Source organism: Podarcis erhardii (genome assembly GCF_964252035.2).
Source record: "Podarcis erhardii genome assembly, chromosome: 1".
Classification (NCBI taxonomy): Eukaryota; Metazoa; Chordata; class Lepidosauria; order Squamata; family Lacertidae; genus Podarcis; species Podarcis erhardii.
In genome coordinates this window covers 27451401-27462738 of record NC_138497.1, presented here as the reverse complement: position 1 = coordinate 27462738, position 11338 = coordinate 27451401, and the positions used below count along the sequence as shown (strand labels likewise).

The following is an 11338-nucleotide window of genomic DNA, read 5'->3' as shown; positions in this document are numbered from 1 at the left end:
GCATCTGTGCAATTACACTCTAAAGCTTGTATCCTCAGAGGCCTCAGGGGCTTTTGCTTCTATCACTCTAGATTCACTTCAAAGGGAGCCCGCAGTTTCTTTTGTTCGGGACTTTCTTTCTTCTAGGAGTTTACAATCAATTAGTCAGAGTCTTCCAGCTTCCTATACAATACAGTGGTACCTCAGGTTACATACGCTTCAGGTTACAGGCTCCGCTAACCCAGAAACAGTGCTTCAGGTTAAGAACTTTGCTTCAGGATGAGAATAGAAATCGTGCTCTGGTGGCGCAGTGGCAGCAGGAGGCCCCATTAGCTAAAGTGGTGCTTCAGGTTAAGAACAGACTTCCGGAACGAATTAAGTACTTAACCCGAGGTATCACTGTAACAGGAACATTTTTCTCATTCAAGCCATGAGAGGTATAAGAAGGAAGGTCTGTATACCTAACATAACTAATGAAGGCAGAAGTCCGTTTATGCCAACCTGGTTCCTAACCTGGTTTTGGACTAGGATTCTCATCAGTCTCAGCCAGCACAGCTGACAAAGGCTAAGGTACAGCAATGGTGGCCATCTGCAATCTTTCACCACCACCACCATTCAGTATTTTTTCCTCTCATTCATCCCAAGATATACAGAATACACCTTTGCTGGAGGTTTTTAAAGAGAGGCTGGATAGCCACCTGTCAATACTTCCATCAGATCCTGCACCAAGAGAGGGGTTTGACTAGATGACATCCAATATTCCCTTTGACTCTAAAGTTTTGTTATTCTGACAACATGGGAGGAGGTGCAGCTAGTATAGTGTCAATTTACTGTATTTTCCCATCTATAAGACACCCACCCCCATGTATAAGATGCCCCCTATTTGGGGGACTTCGATTTTAGAAAATGGGGATTCCAAATCCAAATATCTTTAATACGGTCAATGACCAGAAAACAGTTTATAAAAATATGACATTATAAGTAGTATTGAGCTACAAATAGCAGTAAAAATATAGCCAATTCACAGAATTGGTGCTTACGTTTATGACCAAGTATCGGCTTTTAAGTTTTTAAAATTCAGTTCAAATGTCACTACTGTTTATTATCGTTCCTTCGATGTTTACAATTTAAACTCCATTGCTGACATCATTGCTCGTCTTACTCTTGTTGCAATGTAACAGAACTTTGCCACAGGCCTGTTGATTTCGGTCTCTTTGTCAGCTAAGAGGTGTCTGATATAGGTGTCGTCTGTACTACGAGGTATTTTCCTTAAAATTGGCTCAATCAGCTCTTTTCTTGAGTCTCGATATAATGGGCAGTATAAGATGACATGCTCGATGGTTTCGATTTCATTGCTGTTACAGGGACATAATCTTTGTTCGATCGGTGTTTTGTTGTATCTTCCCTCTAGGAGAGCTGAGGGGAGAGCATTAAAGCGGGCCCTGGAAAATGCCCATCGGTGTTTGGCGTTGTGTAGTACTTTGAGATAGTTTGCTAGATGGGGCCTTTGGGAATTGAATAGGAGTTTATAAGTTATCGGAAGTTGATTAAAGTCATTTTGGGCTTCAATGTCCCTGAGTCTTTCTTTGATTATGTTCTTGGCCCTTCCTCTTTCTAAACTTAATAAATACTCTCGGGAGAGACCATATGTGGCCAATTTTCTGAGAGTGCCCTTCGACCAACTAGATTGGAATTTGTCAAGAAGCATCAGGGAGAGTAGTCCAACCGGCGAGTTGTTAAGTCTTAGCCAAGTGCATAAGGTTCTTATCCATACTTTGATGCTGTATAAGCCCGCTTCCAGTTGTAGGGCGGCATTGGGACGCATTTGGGTGTTTGCAGGAGTGATCTAAGGAAACCTGATTGTATCTTTTTATATGTGTCTAGATTAGAGAGGGGGACGAGTGGTGCGCCGTATAGTATTTGTGCTGTTGGTTTTGCAGCGAATAGTTAATTGTAGCAGGAATGAAATTTCCTCCCGTTGTACGAAAATGGGGATCAGCGCTATCCATGTATAAGACGCCCCCAAATTTTTGACATTATTTTTAGGGGGAAAACCTAGTCTTATACAGTGGTACCTTGGGTTAAGTACTTTATTCATTCCGGGGGTCCGTTCTTAACCTGAAACTGTTCTTAACCTGAAACACCACTTTAGTTAATGGGGCCTCCTGCTGCCGCCGCGCCACCGGAGCCCGATTTCTGTTCTTATCCTGAAGCAAAGTTCTTAACCTGAAGCAGTATTTCTGGGTTAGCGGAGTGTATAACTTGAAGCATATGTAACCTGAAGCGTATGTAACCCGAGGTACCACTGTACATGGAAAAATATGGTATTTGACTGGCATTTGAAACTTGGCTGGTCGGTTCTGTTTTCTTTTTCTAGCTAAGAGTCCTTAGTGTATTGTATAGGATTGTATGTGTTAATTTCAAGGTGCATATAAGGATGCAGTACATACGGTAAATGTGTGAGCTTGTATTACTTTTAAGACACTGTTCCTGGTTTTACAAAATAGACACTTCAGTTTTATTTGAACCACAAGTACTCTTGCTAAACTGGAAATCTGAGTGGTGTGTCTCCACCCCTTGCTTTTTGTTGTCTTTTTATGGTATAGCTAAATGTGAGTTCCCATGTTACTGACATGACCAACAAACCAAGATATAATCACTCAGTATGCTTTTTGCTAGGGTTATAGCATCTGTCGGAGCGTCTATCTTCGCGTAAGCGGATTGCTATCCTTTGAATGTCAGTATGTGATTCATTTTGTCATTCCTCCTTTGCTAATGTAAACCATTAGATGCAGTAAATGTTATTTCAGATCAATTTGTGCAACCATATTATTATTAGGCTTCGGGTTAGTGGAGTAATATAATTTATTACATTTTCGAGGTCACTTCCATTCTCTGTCTGTTGCAATGTTGGTAGGATTTTTCACACGCCAGATGCTTTATAATCTCCATTACCTTTCCCATTTCTCATTGCATCATCTTCCTTCTTGACGATAGCAGAGTGGTGTCCAGCCAGGCTTATAATATTGGCTCAGTATCCTCTGCAAATATAGCAAACACTTTAATGTGCAGGTGCTCATAGGGTGATAAGGTGAGAGACATTATAGCCCTGCAAGCACAGCCAGCTTTTAAAGTTCTATTTAATCTGCTACAAACGAAAGGGATTTTCACACATGACACTCGGTGTGTTTTTCCCACATCTGTGGGAAAACCAGAATTTATACTAAATGTGTGGTTGCCACTGAAAATGCCAGCTCCACTATCCCCAGACTCAGCTACATTGGCAAAGAAAAGGCACTTTATATACATTGTTTATGCATTCTAACACTGTGACACCAGATGGCGCTGTGGAATTCTGTTTTTTGCTAACCCGATTTTTCATACAAAGTTTGCAACACATTTAACTGAAATGCTTCTTTTATGTGTCTAGATCCAGCCCCCATCTCCCACTGAAATTTATGCATAGCATGACCCCTTGCATCCTGATGTTTCCTCATCTCCACCAGCTTTGCAACATCAATAATTGGGTAAGCTGCTTCAAGAGCCTGTTTTCAGGCTAGTCAGACAGGATATTAATGCATGCATGCCTTAATATATAAATGAATGAATGGCAGCTAAGCATGGGAGTCTCTCTCTCTCTCTCTTAGAAATAGTTGCTTTAGTTTAAAAATATGAAGGTTACTTTAAACATTAGAAACCTAGGAAGCAGTCTATGTTATACCATTTAAACTGACTTTAAACTGACTAATGTGGGTGAGGGAGACAGTGCTCCTGAAGGTAGGAGTCTATCAACTGATGAAGATGATCATCCAAATGTCATAGACCAAATGAAGCAAACAGCACACAGACCTAGTGGTGGGAGGAAAAAAATCCTTAAATAAGAGACACGGGGGAATGATTAATGGACTTCAATGTCTGTACACTAATGCGCAAAGCATGGGAAATAAACAAGATGAGCTTGAGCTCTTGGTACAGCAAACTAAATATGACATTATAGGCATCACTGAAACCTGGTGGGATAAGTCCCACGATTGGAATGTAATAATGGAGGGATACAATCTATTTCAGAGAAACAGACCAGACAAGAAAGGAGGAGGAGTGGCGTTATATGTCAGGGATGTGTATACCTGTGAAGAGATCCAAGATTTAGAACCTCAAAGCCAAAGTGAGAGCATTTGGGTCAAAATTAAGGGAGAGAAGAAGAACAGTGACCTCATTGTGGGAGTTTACTATAGATCCCCAAGCCAAAAGGAGGACATAGATGATGCCTTCCTGGAACAGATGGCCAAGCATGCAAAAGGAAGGGAGATAGTAGTAATGGGGGACTTCAATTACCCGGATATTTGTTGGATGTCAAACTCAGCCAAGAGCATAAGGTCAAACAGATTCCTCACTGGCCTTGCAGACAACTTCATTGTCCAGAAAGTGGGAGAAGCAACAAGAGGAACAGCCATTTTAGATCTGGTCCTAACCAATGTTGATGACCTGGTTAGTGGGGTAGAAGTGGAAGGATCATTAGGCGTGAGTGATCATGCTCTTCTGAAGTTTACTATACAGAGGAAAGGAGCAGCCAAGCATACTAGGACTCAATTTCTTGACTTTAAGAAAGCCGACTTCATAAAACTTAGGGAAGTGCTGGGTGAGATCCCATGGACACTAATACTAAAAGGAAAGGGAGTTCATGATGGCTGGGAGTTTGTTAAGAGGGAGATAGTAAAAGCACAACTTCAGGCAATACCAATGAGACGGAAACATGGAAGGTGCCTAAAGAAGCCAGGGTGGCTATCTAAAGAACTTTTAACTGAGTTAAGATTAAAAAAGGATGTGTACAAAAAATGGAAAAGGGGGAAAACCACCAAAGAGGAATTCAAACAAATAGCCAGCACGTGTAGACACAAAGTCAGAAAAGCTAAAGCACAGAATGAACTCAGGCTTGCTAGAGAGGTTAAAAGCAACAAAAAAGGCTTTTATGGGTATGTCCGTAGCAAAAGGAAGAACAAAGAAACAGTGGGGTCACTCAGAGGAGAAGATGGTGAAATGCAAACAGGGGACACAGAAAGGGCTGAACTCCTCAATGCCTTCTTTGCCTCAGTCTTCTGCGATAAAGAAAACAATGCCCAACCTGAAGAATTTGGAGCAAATGATTCAGCAGAGGAAACACAGCCCAGAATAACTAAGGAGATAGTACAAGAATACTTGGCTAGTTTAGATGTATTCAAGTCTCCAGTGCCAGATGAACTGCATCCAAGAGTATTAAAAGAACTGGCAGATGTGATCTCAGAACCACTGGCAGTCATCTTTGAGAATTCCTGGAGAACAGGCGAAGTCCCGGCAGACTGGAGGAGGGCAAATGTTGTCCCTATTTTCAAAAAGGGGGAAAGAGAGGACCCAAATAATTACTGCCCAGTCAGTCTGACATCAATACCAGGGAAGATTCTGGAGCAGATCATTAAGCAAACAGTCTGTGAGCACCTAGAAAGGAATGCTGTGATCACCAATAGTCAGCATGGATTTCTGAAAAATAAGTCATGTCAGACTAACCTGATCTCATTTTTTGACAGAATTACAAACCTGGTAGATGAAGGGAATGCAGTGGATGTAGCCTACCTTGATTTCAGCAAGGCATTTGACAAGGTGCCCCATGATATTCTTGTAAAGAAGCTGGTAAAATGCGGTCTTGACTATGCTACCACTCAGTGGATTTGTAACTGGCTGACTGACCGAACCCAAAGGGTGCTCATCAATGGTTCCTCTTCATCCTGGAGAAGAGTGACTAGTGGGGTGCCACAGGGTTCTGTCTTGGGCCCGGTCTTATTCAACATCTTTATCAACGACTTGGATGATGGACTCAAGGGCATCCTGATCAAATTTGCAGATGACACCAAACTGGGAGGGGTGGCTAACACCCCAGAGGACAGGATCACACTTCAAAACGATCTTGACAGATTAGAGAACTGGGCCAAAACAAACAAGATGAATTTTAACAGGGAGAAATGTAAAGTATTGCTCTTGGGCAAAAAAAAAATGAGAGGCACAAATACAAGATGGGTGACACCTGGCTTGAGAGCAGTACATGTGAAAAGGATCTAGGAGTCTTGGTTGACCACAAACTTAACGTGAGCCAACAGTGTGACGCGGCAGCTAAAAAAGCCAATGCAATTCTGGGCTGCATCAATAGGAGTATAGCATCTAGATCAAGGGAAGTAATAGTGCCACTTTATTCTGCTCTGGTCAGACCTCACCTGGAGTACTGTGTCCAGTTCTGGGCACCACAGTTCAAGAAGGACACTGACAAACTGGAACGTGTCCAGAGGAGGGCAACCAAAATGGTCAAAGGCCTGGAAACGATGCCTTATTAGGAACGGCTAAGGGAGCTGGGCATGTTTAGCCTGGAGAAGAGGAGGTTAACGGGTGATATGATAGCCATGTTCAAATATATGAAAGGATGTCACATAGAGGAGGGAGAAAGGTTGTTTTCTGTTGCTCCAGAGAAGCGGACACGGAGCAATGGATCCAAACTACAAGAAAGAATATTCCACCTAAACATTAGGAAGAACTCCCTGACAGTAAGAGCTGTTCGACAGTGGAATTTGCTGCCAAGGAGTGTGGTGGAGTCTCCTTCTTTGGAGGTCTTTAAGCAGAGGCTTGACAACCATATGTCAGGAGTGCTCTGATGGTGTTTCCTGCTTGGCAGGGGGTTGGACTCGATGGCCCTTGTGGTCTCTTCCAACTCTGTGATTCTATGATTCTATGATTGGCCCATCAGACTCATTCTTGTCTGCACTGATTGCTGGGAGCTTTCCAGAGTTTCAAGGCTCTTTCCCAGTCATATGTGGAGATACTGAGGAATAATCCTAGGACCTTTTGTAAGTAAAGCATGTACTAGCTCTACCACTGACCTGTGGCCCTTAGAGATATATCTAGGCTTGCCATACCTGAAATATTCTGGTTTTTGGGTGTAAAAATGGCATGGGGGGGAATTTTGCCGAATTGGCTGGCAAAATGTTAGTGAAAACCTGGATGTATGACAACGCAATGGAAAAAGAAGCGGAAACAGCTCAAAAAGCTTAAAATAGAGACCCAGCACAACATCAGGCTAAGCAGAATATCGGGATCTTTAGAGTGTGTGCCTTAGAGCCCAGTAGATCTTATCTTTGTTTGCTTATTGGAATCATTGTTCCTCAGCAGTGCTGTGGGATGGAGATTCCCATTAGCAAACAAAGTTTCTTCTTTGTGACAAGATCCTTGTGGCTTGGCTCCTGCTCCTGTTCAGGAAAGGAAGCAAACAATTTTGCAGTAAAGGGCTTTGTGCATTTGGAAACAAAGGTGCAGACGATCCTGATGACTGGGCTGCTGCCAGTTCAAATTTTAATTGCTGGTTTTACATATATTGTGATGTATTTTAAGTATTGTTTTTGCGTTTATTATTTTTTATTCTATGACTGATGTTTTTAAATGTTGTAAGCTGCCTTGAATTTCGACTTGGCAGGATATAAATATATTACATTATAAATAAAGTAATATGAGAGGCAGTTGGGTGGAATCCATATGCATTATGAAATATACTGGGAGTCGAAAGTGGATTTAATGCTCTTTATTCAGCTCATAGTGGTGAGGAGGAATGGAATGGATCCTATTCAACTCAGTACATAACACATTATTTTAAGTTTCTTGGTGGATAAACACTATACAGATTTAGCAATTAAAGTTTAGTAAGTTTGTTACAGGGCCAAGTTCAAGGTGTTACTTCTGGGTATATAAAGCCCTTAACAGAACAGTTATATATTCTCCAGAAATCTTTAATGGTTTAGTTAAGCATGTTATCACTGAGTAAATTTTCACTTAATTAGACACATCAAATTTAGATCCCCCCCCCAACATTTTCCCAGATTATTATAAGCTCCAGCCTCATTTCAGACATCATGGTATATCGAGACATCGCAGTGTTTAGCTGGCGATGTATCATGATATTAAAAACTAGATATTGCCCAGCCCTAGCTGCAACCTTTCCTTGCAGGCATCAGTCAAACCCCATGATCATTTTGATGCTCCATTTCTGAACCTTTTCCAACTGTGCCCCCCAACATTAAAACTCTCTCTCTGTGTTAAAAATAAACTCTCTCTCTCTCTCTCTTAAAATAAAGCCTGTTCTGTTTGGCAGAAGATTGTAGCAGTCAATCCTATTGTATAAACCTGGATGAAGCTAAGCAGGATTTTAATTTAAGATGTCGTGTGTGTGTGTGTGTGTGTGTGTGTGTGTACAAAATCCTGTGTTCTCTTCCACTAACCCCCCCCCCCAAGTGTGTACTTGAGGCAAAGGAAATGAAGAGTCATCTTCCTCATCCCAAGGACATGGAAAGCGTAGCCTATCAAATTGGGTATCAATAATTAAGGCCTTTGATGCTTTGAATCATTTAGATAATAAGATTGCTTTGAAGTAAATAAATAACAAATTAGAATTTGTGGCAGTCACAGGTGTTTGGCAAGGCCGGCTCATAATCAAAGGGAAAATGAATGCATTTTAAGTCTGTGTAATTAGAAAAAGAAATGAAGTTTATATGCAAATCGTACAGCACTTTAGTAAGAGATAACCGGTCAGATGACTTTTTTTTTGTAATTTAAAATTTCATTCGAGGGGAGAATTTGCAAACTATCCATTTCCAATGCAATTTGACTACAGCTGGTTGAGCTGTCTTAGTTACCCTGGGAGAGAGATTCAGACATTGCTGGTAGGATGCCAAGCTTGTTATGGCACAGAAAAGACAACATATGCATTTTAAAACTCATCTCTCTTTTCTCCTCTCCCAGGCTGGTAGCAAACAGGCATCCCTGAAGGTTAGAGACATTGCTCAATGCCAGGAATTATAGCAAAGATCTAGTGCAAAATAAATTGGCAACAAGGAAAAAAACATAGACAATGCAATTTATCTAGAGAGCCAGTTTGCAGTGTAATGGCTAGAGGGGTTAGATTAGGACCTTAGCTGACCAGGGTTCAAATCCCTGCTCAGCCATGAAACTCAATGAGTAGGTCAGTCACTGTTTCTTACCATAACTTACCCCACAGGTTTGTTCTGAGGATAAAATGAAGAAGGGGAAACAATGTACTCCCTGAGCTCCTTGGAGGAAATTCAACAATAAAAATTACAATATGCATGATTATTTATTTTACCTATAAAAATATTTATAGATGGCCGTTTGTACAAAATCTCAAGGCAGTGTACAACAAAAGAGACAAAACACTGTTAAAAACAATGCAGAATTATCATAAAAATGGTTCGCTCATCTTTAAAGCTTAAAGCACTGAATTGGCCTGTTGACACAGTCATTCTGCAAGAGACACCTGAAGGTTAGAACTGAGGATGTCTGCCATATCTCTGCTGGAAGAGCATTTTACACCCTAAGACTAGCGGCACTAAATACCTAACATCCAGTTGAGGTCAATCAGGTCTCTTGTGACAACCAACAGTGCTCTTTCATGGGATTTCAGTGATCAAGCTAGGATAGAAAGGCTCAGGGAGTCCTGAAGGTATCCTGCACTCAAGTTGTTCAGGGCTTTGTATATCAGCACAATAAAGTATCACCTGACACAGTAGTCTATGGGCAGCCAGTGTAGAAATGCTCCATAGTTAAATGGAAGCAGGCTTCTAAAGGCATACTCCTAGCAGAGCAAGAGCTCAGGGTGCAAAAAGGGTGTGGCATATGCGATTCTTAGCCTCACTTAGCTCTCAGGGCTACATGAAAGTCACATTGTATTGAAAACCGGGGATATACCTAATCAACTCTTAGGATAATGCACTGTGTTCCCTCTTCTCCCTTCAAGAGATGATTAGTGCTGTTGTTAATTGTCTAGTTGGGCCTATGTATGTGTTGCTGGGCATTCATACACCTGGGTGGGAATGAGATTATTGGGATCGTGGCAAGAAATCATGGAACACAAATAGCTTATTTGGGGTCAGCGCCATTACTGTGCTCTCAAAGGACCATAGGTCCCTGGTACAAATTTGCATAAAATCTACATATGCTGCATATATAGATTCTTCTGGGAAATTTAAATGGTGGCGTCTCAGCAGTAGTGCACTTTTGCAGTGACTCCAGAAGCCCTAGAAATATTTTTTGAAATGTTTTAAAAGTAGGGGGCAGGAGATCTGGGATCTACCTCTAAAGACCGGGGGCTCGGATTGCTTGGACAACCCCCTAACCACCCCCCTGCTTGAAATCCATGTTGCTTATTAGCTGTGGGAGCAATTTAAAAGCACAAATCAAGTAGATCAACATGCTGCCTGGCAACAAATCCACTAATCCACTGGAAAGCATGGGATGAATGAATGATGTATAAGCAGCCCACAAACAGATCAGAGCCAGTGCAGTGGTTAAAGTGTTGGACTCAAACCCGGGAGAACAGGGTTCTAGTCCCCATGCAGCTGTAAAGCTCACTGGCTGACCTTGGGCTAGTTGCTGTCTCTTAGCTTAACATACTTCATAGGGTTGTTGTGGGGGTGATATATGGGGAGGTGGAGAACCATGGACACCACCTTGAGCTCATTGGAGGAAAGATGATGATAATGATGATGATGATTTTTTATATGTTTATTTGCTTGTTTGCCACCCATCTGACAGAGTTGCCCCAGCCACTCTGGACGGCTTCCAGCAAATGAAACACATTAAGCACAATAAAACATCAAACACCAAAAACTTCCCTATGATAAGTTATAAATGTAATAAATACTGTCTAAAATAAATGCTCACTGCAGCATATCTACTCCACCAACAAATCAGAATGAATGTAGAACAAAAGACAACAACAACAACCAGATTATAGTTTAACCTCCACAAAAGCTTTTTGCAAGCAAGTCTGGTTTAATGTTCAATAAACCAGCAGTTTAGAGGGGCCCTATGACTTTCACTGAAAAGTACTTAGTAGAAAAGATTAGGGCTTTGTTTTTCTCGGGTCCCTTACCCGCTTTCTGTAGTAGCCAGCCCCTATTGTTTTCCTCATTCCCCGTGTGTGTAGTGACGCATCACCATCGTGAACCATTCAGCTGCATGTGGCTCCTCTGATTTGTGCTGTTAACTGTTTTCCACAGCTATATTTCCCTCACCTCTGCTGATTTTCATGCTGGCCTTGCCTAGGCAAAGAGAGAAAGACAGCAAGTGAGAAATGCGGTGTATGTACTGAGCTGTAGTCTTTTGCTTAATTAATGCATGCATATTTTATAGGCAGGACACTTAGGTGATTATTTATATCGCAATAGGGGGTGGGATATCCAGAAAGACCTAGGTATTTTTCCTTCTAAATTCCACTTTGAATATTCATTGCTACTTTAAATCCTCTTTGTTGAATTTTAAATTGTCCACGGCA

General features: G+C 41.5%; 1 long non-coding RNA gene across 1 annotated transcript; it reads right to left on the bottom strand.

The window, feature by feature from the left end:
• Window positions 1–2826: 2826 nt before the first annotated feature.
• On the bottom strand, window positions 2827–11095 carry LOC309345388. Its single transcript, XR_014158219.1, has 3 exons — window positions 10937–11095; window positions 9037–9095; window positions 2827–3020 (listed from the first exon to the last, which is right to left on the bottom strand). It is a non-coding gene; the product is annotated as an uncharacterized lncRNA (long non-coding RNA).
• Window positions 11096–11338: the final 243 nt, after the last annotated feature.